At 42.1% G+C, this 10,944-nt stretch overlaps 1 long non-coding RNA gene across 1 annotated transcript; it reads left to right on the forward strand.

Moving 5' to 3' along the window:
* Nucleotides 1-3,823: 3,823 nt before the first annotated feature.
* Nucleotides 3,824-6,503, forward strand: LOC310848738. The gene is made up of 2 exons (XR_014566566.1): nucleotides 3,824-4,716; nucleotides 4,750-6,503. It is a non-coding gene; the product is annotated as an uncharacterized lncRNA (long non-coding RNA).
* The last annotated feature ends 4,441 nt before the right edge of the window (nucleotides 6,504-10,944 follow it).

Raw genomic sequence — 10,944 nt, forward strand, 5'->3', positions numbered from 1 at the left:
CAACTTAAAAACAAAAATAAAATACAACATTAAAATAATGGAACATTAAAATATTAAAAGTAGCCTCATCGCAGGAGAAGGAAAAGAAAGAAAGAGGAGGAAAAAGAGAGAGAGAGAGAGAGAGAGAGAGAGAGAGAGAGTGAGGTGGTGGTGCGAACGGTTTCTTACTGCTATAGCCACCAATTCCTCTCACTTGCTCATCCTGCCCTTGTCCCCATCCTAATGGCGTGACAGACAGAAGGGGAGGGGGTTAAACAGAGCAGAAACCACCGTATTTTCCAATATGATCTTATTTCTGTTACCTATTTTTATTTTAACAAAATTCATATACACTGCTTGATTGGGAGAAAAATCTCTAAGCGGCTTAGCTATGCAGTAGAACCTCAAAGTTAATCAGCACAAAGCTGATCTGAACTTCAAGAAAAGAGCATGGCGCAGTCTTCATTGGACTCTGAAACTTCAGAATTCAAGTGTGTCTTCACATAAGCAGAAAGCCCCTTCATGCAAAATACTTCCAACACACGAATCCTTTTCACTCTCTTGATAGTTTTTCATGTGCAGTGACTTTCAGGGGGACCCTAGAAAGGCTTTAAAAGGAGATAAGACCATGCAGGAGATGGTTATTTGCCCATAATAGCTGAGTGGGACCTTCTTATTCAGAGGTAAAGTGTTGCTGAATACTATTTGTTGGAGAGCAACAGCAGGAGAAGACTATTGCCTTCATCCTTTACTGTGGACTTTCTTAGAGCATCTGGTTGGGCACTATGAGGAAACAGGACGCAGAAGTAGATGGACCTTTGGTCTGTGGCAACAAGCTTCTTATGCTGTTAGGGAGGCAGTAAGAGAATTGACCCCCTTCATGGATCACTGCCTTGTCGTGGCAAAGGGGCTTGAATAACTCAGAGAAGCTATGAGCTATGCTGTGCAGGGACACCCAAGACGGACAGGTCATAGCCGAAAGTTTAGACTAAATGTGATCCACCTGGAGAGGGAACTGGCAAATCACTCCAGTATTTTGCCAAGAAAACTCCATGGACATAAAAAAAGGGAGAAGCTTTGAGAAGAAAGCGAGAGTTTCCAAGGCATGCTCTGGTTCCTGGGGTCACGGAGAGTCGAACACGACTAAGACGACTAAACAACAACAACAAGAGAATTGACAGATACAAGGATATCAAAGCAAACTAATGTTTGTTTTGTTAGTGAAGTTCAGCCTATGGAGGCTGCCATTTTTTGGGGGGAGCAGTAGTGGAAGAAGAAACCTTTAACCTTTCCCCTCACAATCCTTTCCTGATCAAAAGTGCCCTCCCCCTATTTGCTCTGCGTCTCCCTTCCCGTGGGACAAACAGAGGTCTTGAGTGGGAGAATAACCCTTCTGGACCACTGCTCCAAAGAAACAGTCTGCTCCCCAAAGCTGCTTTTCAGAAAACGTTGGGAGATGCAGTCATCACAGATCTCCCAGAGAATATGTACTTTGTTTCTTAGTGTTCTTGAACTGAAATTTGGACAGTGCACACCTGTTACCAGACTCAGGACGCAGTTTGCAACAAAGCACTACAAATGTTGCATTTTGAGCATTTGTGGCAGCATTCAAACCTTGAATGGTGACAAACATGCATGTCCAACTCACATGGGTTGGGAGCCACCATACACAGGGTTTGAAATCTCTTTTCCTGCTGTTCCAGATTCCCAGTGCTTGTATGAATAGGGCTACTGTGGGCCCTACAGTAATAGAACTCTCTTCCTCTAAAAACCTGCCAAAAGCTGAACCTGAACATTTTCTTGAAGTCTTGGAAGGCAGTTTTGTTTGGATTAGTTGCTTATTGCTGTGGATAAGCAAACAGTAGGTGGTTTTTAATTTGGTGGAATTTGCATTTTTACAGTATGGCTTTCTTTACAATAACTTTAATTTGTTTTATGATGTTTTTAATAATCTTGATTGCTTGGGGCTGAGTGAGCATAAAATCTACACGGGGGAATAAATGAGCAGAAATCATGGTAAGAGAAATTACATCACTTTCTGCCCGCTCTAAACTCAAATGGGAATCAGACCCAAGAGTTTTCAGTGTCTAGTCCCAAGCCCAGATGGCAAGTGCTTTGCTCACAAATTCTTGAGATATTGCTTTTAATTTCCTGACCCGAGTATTTTCTTTTTCAAAAATGCATATTAGCTTTAAAAATATAGTCTTAATTTTATTTTTAATTATCAGAATATATCATTTCAGTATCTAAAATTGTAGAGATGAAAATGTTCGCTTTTAGCAAGTGACTCAGTTTGAAAGTTGTGAATAAATTGAAACCATTAAATGATAACTCACATTTTAAGTGTGTGTTTGTGTATTCATTCCAGGTATTCTGTACAGGAATTCCATTTTGCTACCATACACAGTGGCGTAGCGTGAGGGGTGCAGGGGGGGCCGGCCGCACCGGGCGCAACATCTGGGGGTTAGGGTTAGGGGGCGCAAATCCACAGGTTAGGGGGCGCAATTCCACGGGTTAGGGGGTGCAAATTACTTGCCTTGCCCCGGGTGCTGACAACCCATGCTACGCCACTGATCATACATTCATGCTGATGTCTTGATTCATGGTTACTGTTATTTCACCTGCCTTCTGAAAAGGCAAGGCTTCACAGCAAGATTTTCATCAGTGAGTCCTTGCTTAAGATGACAGGCTGCATGTAAAGGTGGTGTTTCCCCTTCGCATTAATACTCCAGCACAGTCAGCATTGGTATTTGCAGTCTTTATTTCATATACAGTGGTTCCTCGGGTTACAGACGCTTCAGGTTTACAGACACTTCAGGTTACAGACTCCGCTAACACAGAAATAGTACCTCGGGTTAAGAACCTTGCTTCAGGATGAGAACAGAAATCGCACGGCGGCGGGGTGGCAGCAGCAGGAGGCCCTATTAGCTAAAGTGGTGCTTCAGGTTAAGAACAGTTTCAGAACAAATTACAGAAAGTTCTTAACCCAAGGTACCACTGTATACAAAAAACAGCTACAGTTCAGAATTACGCGTCCAAACCTGTTGAGTCAGATTCGGGGAGTGGCTTCCTACGATTCCCGCGCCAACGAAGTAGGCATGGGAATCACATGAGACTTTGATCCTTACATTTCATTTCCCTCCTTGTCTGTGCTGATTTGAAAGCCCCCTCCCTTCCTGAGTCTGAGCTTCCTTCCCAAGCCTCTGGGTGGTTGCAGGGCTCTTCAACATCCCCGAGCCCCTGTTCCGTCTCTTCTGTCCATTGCTCCTCTGAATCCTCCTTGACACTGCTTAATTGCATCCTATTAAATCTGGGACATTTGAGAGGTTTGCAGTAGCAGATGAACTTGCTACTATTGTTTATTAGGTAAGGCCAAGGGACAAAACCTGATGGTTTTATTTTGGGGACCTTTCAAAACTTGAGTGGTTGAAACTGGTCATTCTCTGTAGCACTATTGCACTATTACCATAATACACCCCTGCCCGTCCTGGAAAAGATATGCCTACTGAATCCAAAAATTGCATTTGCCTTCTTTGGCAGTTGTATCGCAAAGACATATTGTGATTGGCCAAACGTTTCAAGCCTCCCTTTCCTAAAATATGAGTTGCCACAGTTGGAGGAAGAATGCTGGAAGACAGTGGTAATGTTGCATGGTAGCATTGCATATTTTCATATAAAGGTAAAGGGACCCCTGACCATTAGGTCCAGTCGTGGCCGACTCTGGGGTTGCGGTGCTCATCTTTCTTTATTGGCCGAGGGAGCCGACGTACAGCTTCCGGGTCATGTGGCCAGCAGGACTAAGCCGCTTCTGGAGAACCAGAGCAGCACACGGAAACACCGTTTACCTTCCCGCTGGAGTGGTACCTATTTATCTACTTGCACTTTGTGCTTTCGAACTGCTAGGTTGGCAGGAGCAGGGACCGATCAACGGGAGCTCACCCCGTTGCGGGGATTCAAACCGCCAACCTTCTGATCGGCAAGTCCTAGGCTCTGTGGTTTAACCCACAGCGCCACCCGCGTCTCACATTTCATATATGAGACTTAAATTATGCTGAAACTTGTCTTGCGCTATATGGGAAGGGGAACCTGTGACCCTCTAGATGTTCTTAGACTGTAAGTTCCATCAGCCTCAACCAGCCTGATCAGTGATAAGGGATAATGGGAGGTGTAGTCCAAGAGCAATTGGAAAAAAATTGAGGGTGGGCATTGTAATTCAAATGAGCTTTCTGGGCAGTGTAGGTTTTCCTTTCACTTACCCGCTCTGAAATGTACAAATTCACAAGGATGGCCACTAATCTCAGTCTTACCCCTGTATGTGCAAAATGAGAATGGTAACTCTGGTCCACCTTGACTATAAGGTGCCCTAAGGATTGCTGACATAATATATGAGCAGCAGTTTTGAACATCTGAAATGTGCTACATAAATGCTAGCTCTTAATTTCATATCAACTTTTTAAATCACAGGAACAGTACCAAAGTCAAAGAGCAACAGGAGAAGTTTTATTTCCACAAAACGTAGACAGTTGCCAGGCTAGGGTATATTATGCTACAATATTTGACACAGTACCAGATAAGCAATTAGATAACAATTTCAATTTTGTTTAACAGTGTTCTAGCCGATGGGTCTCCATGGCAGGAAAATATTATTGATTGGACCATTTTGGTCATAGTAAACAGAGTTGTCTTGAAGGTGATGGATTTACCCTGGTCAGTCAATAAATAATATATCTTTTCACAGTCTGGTCTATTATCTAGACTGTTATTATCTAGATCTATTATTGCTCTAGTCTTTTACATCAATGTTGGGTAGATAGGATATTTTGGGAATTGGCTTTTTTATATTAGAACCTCAAACTTTATCACTAAGGTTCAATTTCAAATCTAGGTGAATAGATTATTGTCAGGCCATGACAAAACATTATTTAATTTTTCTAGATGTAGTGAGTTTTTTTGAACCCTCAGATCAAATCTCAAGCCATGTACATATTTTACCTTTCCAGCACATTCAAAGCACATTCTTTCCCCCAAATAATTCTGGGTACCATAGTTTGCTAAGGTTTGCCACGTATTGTGAGGGGTAAATACAGTGCCCAGAATGATTGAGGGAAAGAATGGCCTTTAAATGCATGGTATGTACACAGCCTACTTTTAAAGTATGTACAAAACCTTTAGAAACAGCAGGAGTCGTGTAGCTATGCATGTATGTAGAAACTTGTCCCACAATCTATCCTCTTGTTCACTTGTAAGGAAAACTGCAGTTTTATCAAGTTTTAGAAGCTCAAGAAGGCTCATATTTTGTATTTTTTTGGTTTATGCATGTGAATATCCTTTGTGTGTGAGTGTATAGAAATGGTTATCCTGCATTCCTATCAAATTTTCTGGGTGATTCAGCCAGGCATTTCTTACATTCTTCCTGCATCGGAGGTTAGGGATCTGTGGCTCTCCAGACACTGGTCTCCAACAACAACATCTGCCCCAGCTAGCATGGCCAATGCTGAAAAATGATGACCTGCTGCTTCCATTTCATATCCAAGATGCATCAATAGAAGTATGTTAGCTTACATGGAAACTTTTGAAAATACAGTTCCTATTCTTAGCATGCTCTCACGATTTATACTCCTTAAAAATGTGTGTTAATTTAAGGGGTGGAATTGTTCAACATCAACTTTCTGTTCAATTAACTGATAGCAGGTGTCACTAGATGGTGCTGTTGGATAAGGTCTTCCAACAGCTCCTTATTAGCTGAGCAAATAGCCAGCATTGTTTGTCCAAAGTTGAAGAGAGTGCTGGGTGGGAGGTCTTGGGAAAAGTCTGAGAGCTTGTCTTGGCTCCTGATCAGAGTAAACTTTGAGCAGCATTTGCACACAAGTATTGCTGCTGAGCTGAGTTTCCTGAAAGAAGACTGCCTGAATGCTCTTTGTTATACTCTTCTGAGTTGTGACTCTTGTCCTTTTATTTCATTTATTTGTGATTCCATTTATATCCCAACTTTCCACTAAGGAGTTCAAGCTGGCAGATTTAGCTCTTCTTCTCCCCTGGTTTTCTGGGTCCTAGTCCAACACTCTAACCAGGTGTATCTGTTACACCTGCAATATGTATGCCACTCTCAACACCACAATGGTATCTTCTGTTAAGTAGAAGAACTGCAAGACCTAGAAAGTACCATGTTTCCCCATATAAACTTGCCCAGACCGCAACATTATTGTCTGAAGCCCTTCTTTTTGTGCCATCTCCAGGAAGGTCTGAAGGGTGGTGATGAAAGAACAGGCCTTTCCTGCAATAGTCTCCATCTATGGAGTGTTCTCACCAGGAGGTCCGCCTGGTCTCAACTCTGTCACCTATTTGGTACTAGGCAAAGATGTCCTTGTCCCCATCGCTGAGTATTTGAGCTTCACCAATGACTGGATGATTTTATTCTATGTTTTTAATATATCTTTATTCTTGTACATACTCTCACTGTAAAACACTGCAAGATTTTTGTAGTGTGAACTGATATATACACTTAATAAACCAAGTATAAACCTAACCTAGAACACCTGCTACTAGTGCAGAACATAAAATCGAAGTCCCATGGTCTTGGATGTGATATCTGTAATGTTGGGTGTCCCTCTCTATCTGACCTTTGCCTCATTTTCTGTTAGTATAAAATGTCAATATGAAAAATGATCCTGAGTCAGTAAGACCATTAGTGGAAACACCCTTCTGTGAATATATACAACACAGGGCCTTGCATATTGATTCACAGTGTAGCTGGAACAAACTGTATGGAACATCTGCAAAGGTGAGTCAATGCAGACAAAACACATCCAACTCTTCAATTCTTTGATTCTAGCCCACATGCTTGTCCCCCCCCCATTTCTTTCATTCTTTTACTGAATGCAACAGTGCAAAACGAATGCAAGGTTAGCATAAATGGTAGCATTATGATCTGCCAACGAGGCCAGTCGGACTCGCAATTCATATTTACAAAGGGTGATATATTGCTGTGCTAGTACACTTTCAAAACCCTTGCTATTGTGCTATTGGCATTACAAGCAGATATGCCAGGACAAATATTCAGAACACAGAAACCAGGCTGCAGCCCTAGAAAGAGTTACATACACACACATCCCTTTGAAATCAGTGGATATTGTCTATCAATATACAGAATTGCATCCTTTAGGATAGGTATCTTAAAAATTTTCAGGACCCACTTAACCCAAACATTTGGGGACCCATATACTGTATTTTGCTGTGTATAAGACACCCCCATGTATAAGATGACCCCTATTTTTTGAGCCCAAAATTAAGAAATAAATCATTGCAACATTCCGTGTATAAGACAACCCCCAATTTTAAACTTTAAAAATCTGGGGGGAAATATAGTCTTATACATGGAAAAATACAGTAATAATCTTTTACCATCTTAGGGACTCCTTAGAGTTTGCTCCTTAGCCTTGTCTTCTCCTAAAGATGCCCCATAAGGTAGGGAAGGTTTAGGATCAGAGTTTACCATCTAATATTCCTGTGGAATACTCAGTCAACAGATTCAACAGCAACCTTCTGTTTCAACTATTCAAACACCTACTGAAAACCCAGGCCTATGCAGGCAATTAAGAATACATCTTTCTACAATAGTTAGTTGATGTTTGCTTTAAAACTTTTTAAAAATAAATAAATGGTTGAATGTATTATTGTTGCAAGCTACTTTGATTTTTCTAATGAAATAGTGGCATATAAATATTTTTTATAAATGTTGCATGTTGAGATAACACTGGAGCGTGCCTCTGGGCATGAAGTCAAATCGCTGCTTTAGCAGCATTGAAATGACCTTTCCAGGACACAGGACTGATGTCGTCCAAAGGAAAACAGAGCAATATGTTTGACACCAGCTTGGCTTCAGGAGTTGCTGGAAGGAGGCCTACAAGGCACCATCCAACCATCTTAGGGACTCCTTAGAGTTTACTCCTTAGCATTGTCTTCTCCTGAAGATGTCCTGCAATGTAGTGGAGGTTTAGAATCAGAGTTTACTATCTTCTAGATGGGCTACCTTCCCAGATTGACGAGCCCCATCTGCCCCTCACTTCCCTCTACAGCATGTGTAGAGATCACCTTCTTCTCCATTGGACCCACTATTGGTCTCATCCACTCAATCCACTGGAGCCTGTCATTGCATGCAGGAGAAGTCCGTAATTCACCAAGGGTTTGAGACCCATCAGTGACCCTCACCTGGTTTAGCTGGCCAGTCAAAGCTGTTCCCAGGATGTGGCTGCTGTCACATGCTGACAGCTTCTAGGAGCCACAGGTGAGAGCTGAGTGCAGGGTGGGACCAAAGGTGGACAAACTATCCCAGAAGGAGTATGACGTGCCCCCCACCAGAGGTACTGCCCCCTCCCCTAACACTCCATGCACCCCTATACATATATATATATTTGCATGTTAGTAGAGGCTTTGTTTTGACCCACTGCAGCCAGTTAGTGGGACCTAACCCACCATTTGAAGACCAGTGCTTTAGCTCACTTAACTTCAGCACTGCAAATTTCACCTAAACCCAATAATCACAATTCAACACAATGTTGAAATGCGCTGAAGCCCAATTCAATTTTATTTTTTTGCCTAAGCATGCCTTTTTCCTCCGTGACCAACTTGTTAAAGATGTCCTGTTGATGTAGGATGTATTCATCAATCAACTTCTAGAGGGCAGCAGAAGACTGCATTTCAGCAGTATAAACACTTCCTATGCATAACTGTAAGTGTGGAGGTTCCTATCCTATCCACCCAAGTACAGTAAATCAATGCATGATGTAAGGAACTCTACCATTTCCTTCTATAAGAAAAGGGCTAGTTTCTCCCCCCTCCCCCAATTAATTCACTCTTCCCTCTCTTTAAAAAATGACCAAGTGCTCAATTGGACTTCTTTTATCAATCTTATTGTTTCTTAAATTGAGTGAAATGGACTATGCATATAAATCTTATACTTCCGTTTACTGTATGAGTAATGAGGGCTCAGTTGAGTTGCTAGTGGGGGGAAACCATAGAATTCATTTAGAATACATGCAAAAATAGCTTCCCCTCTCTCTTTCGTTACACGCAGTAGAATGCAAATAGTTTCTGTCTGCACATTAAAGACCATCAGGGGCAAAGGGCAGGGGGAGTGTCCATCAGATTTTTAAAAACTGCTTGTCCTGAGTCAGTATCATCCTGGAAATCAAATGCTATTTGATTGAAAACGAGAAGCCCACTTTGATTTTATAAAAAAGATGGTTGTGTGGAGAGAAAGGGCTTTGAAGCCTAGACTGTCTGCTTTTCTTCCCCTTTCCCCCCAAACACGAGATTTTCTTCTACCAGGTCTGACCCAGCAATACTATCAAATGCCAATCTAAATTCATAGGTAACTGTCTATATGATGACAACTCTAATAAATAGCTGAAGAGCTCTTTAGTTTTGTGCTTGCTATGCGGAGGGTGTGAGTGGGGCAAGTTCCCTATCGCAGCCATACCTGCAGACATGCAGTCCCACAGAAACTCTTCCTGTTAAGGGTCAAACTAAATGTGACATTAATTGCATGACTGCAATCAGCATGCAAAGAAAGATAACATTTATCTTTCTTTGACCCTTGTTTTAAATGCTAAAGCTTTGTACTTTTTCTGGCTGAGGGACAGTGGGATTTTAAAAAAAGAATCGCAGATGAATGTAGAAGTGGAACAGAATGGTATTGTGGACAGGGGGAGAGATTGCGTTTGGTGCAGATTTTAACATGAACCTATCCAATTTGCTCTTCCTGAAACAATATGCAAACTGAAACACAACTGTACTTTGAAATTTGGCCTTCTCTGAATCTGGTGAGAAACTGCTTGCAGAAATGTGTAGAAATGTGCATAAATCATCCATCCCTAATTGAGAATGAACACATGTGAAAGCAGCATTGAAAGAGACTGCTCCGACCACCCCTCCTTGCTCTTAGTCCAGAGAAGAAGCCAAATTAACCTTCCCAGTGCTGTAGGGGAACACAGCCTCATTTATTTAAGCAAAGTTCATGTGCGTGGCCACCATTCACCCCTATGATCCTACAAACAACATTTGCAAACATCTCAAAGAGCACACAGCAGGCTTTGATGCTAATTGGAATAAAAGATGAAATTCTACAAGCTCTGGTGGTTCTTGGACTCGTGTGACTTTGGGGGATGATCCGCATCAAAGGACTTGCCGAAATGAAGTTTAGCTTGGGTTGACAAAGAAAAGGCAAGATATGTATGTAAAGCCAGGAAAACAAAGTGGCTTGGAATGGCAAGCACAACATAACACACAGATGTGACGCTGACACACAGTAAATTGCAGAAGCATGAAAGTAAATTAAATTGTGCGTTCCTGTCCCTGTCTTAGTCCCAGTTTGATTGGTGTAGCTTGCCAGAGAAAGCTTCCTTGTTGACCCAGATTTGTAATTTCTCTGCGAAAAGGTACGTCTGTGGGGCCTGTAAGAAGCCAGAATGAAGGAACAGCTCTGCTGCATCTAAATATTGTGATGAGCATTGCTGCCCTGCTTAGTGGCTTCTTGGCCACTGACACTGAATGCTAATTAATAGGCAATCAAGGTTAACTTGCAATTCAGGTCACGCTTGCTTGCCAGGGAGTTGAGTCTGGTCTTTATACCTGGGAGGGTGCGTGCCAAGAAAGGGCAACCAGAAAGCTCTCCTTTTATATTACTGGAGCTATGAGCTGCAGAAGAGAAAGAATATATGCAGTATATGTGCAGTATATGGCACATTTCCCCCCTTGTGGCTCATAGCAACTCAGGTGGGGATAATCTGCATGTGTTAACTGTTTCCTGCCACGGTTCTGGTCCACACCCCCCAGTTGATTTTAGGGGAGTTAATGACACTAGGGGAGCCAATCACAACTCTCCAGCATCACATGAAGTTTTGCCTAACTGTAATTGGTTTAGCCAAAGCAAGACTGAACTGGGAAGGTAGCCCATCTAAGAGAAAG

This window comes from Podarcis gaigeae (genome assembly GCF_964106915.1).
Source record: "Podarcis gaigeae genome assembly, chromosome: 7".
Taxonomy (NCBI): Eukaryota; Metazoa; Chordata; class Lepidosauria; order Squamata; family Lacertidae; genus Podarcis; species Podarcis gaigeae.